This window comes from Eimeria mitis, genomic scaffold, assembly GCF_000499745.2.
Source record: "Eimeria mitis Houghton genomic scaffold, Emh_scaff4489, whole genome shotgun sequence".
Classification (NCBI taxonomy): domain Eukaryota; phylum Apicomplexa; class Conoidasida; order Eucoccidiorida; family Eimeriidae; genus Eimeria; species Eimeria mitis.
Window position 1 is genome coordinate 3,244 of NW_013572806.1, and position 442 is coordinate 3,685.

Consider the following 442-nt stretch of genomic DNA (forward strand, 5'->3'; position numbering starts at 1 on the left):
TTTCCCGCTGCTCTCCCTCACCACCATCACCACCACCACCAGCACCATCATCATCATCAGCAGCAGCAGCAGCAGCAGCAGGAGCAGGAGCAGCAGCAGCAGCAGCAGCAGCAGCAGGAGGAGGAGAATTAATATTGCTGCAGAAATTAACTAACAAACTCCACTCCTGGGGGCCCCCAAAGCAGTTGGCTAGTAAACCCTCAAGGGCCCCCCCAGCATCGAGGGTTGCTGCTACTCCTTTTTGTATTAAAGAAGCCAAAGATAAACAAACCCAACGGCTTAGTATGCATGCTGCTGCTGCAGGTAATCCATACACAGCGCTGCAGCAGCAGCAGCAGCAGCAGCAGCAGCAACAGCAGCAGCAGCAGCAGAAGCAGCAGAAGCAGAAGCAGAAACATGCAAATGACGTTGGAATAATCTTCATTCTGTTTATTTGCATTGA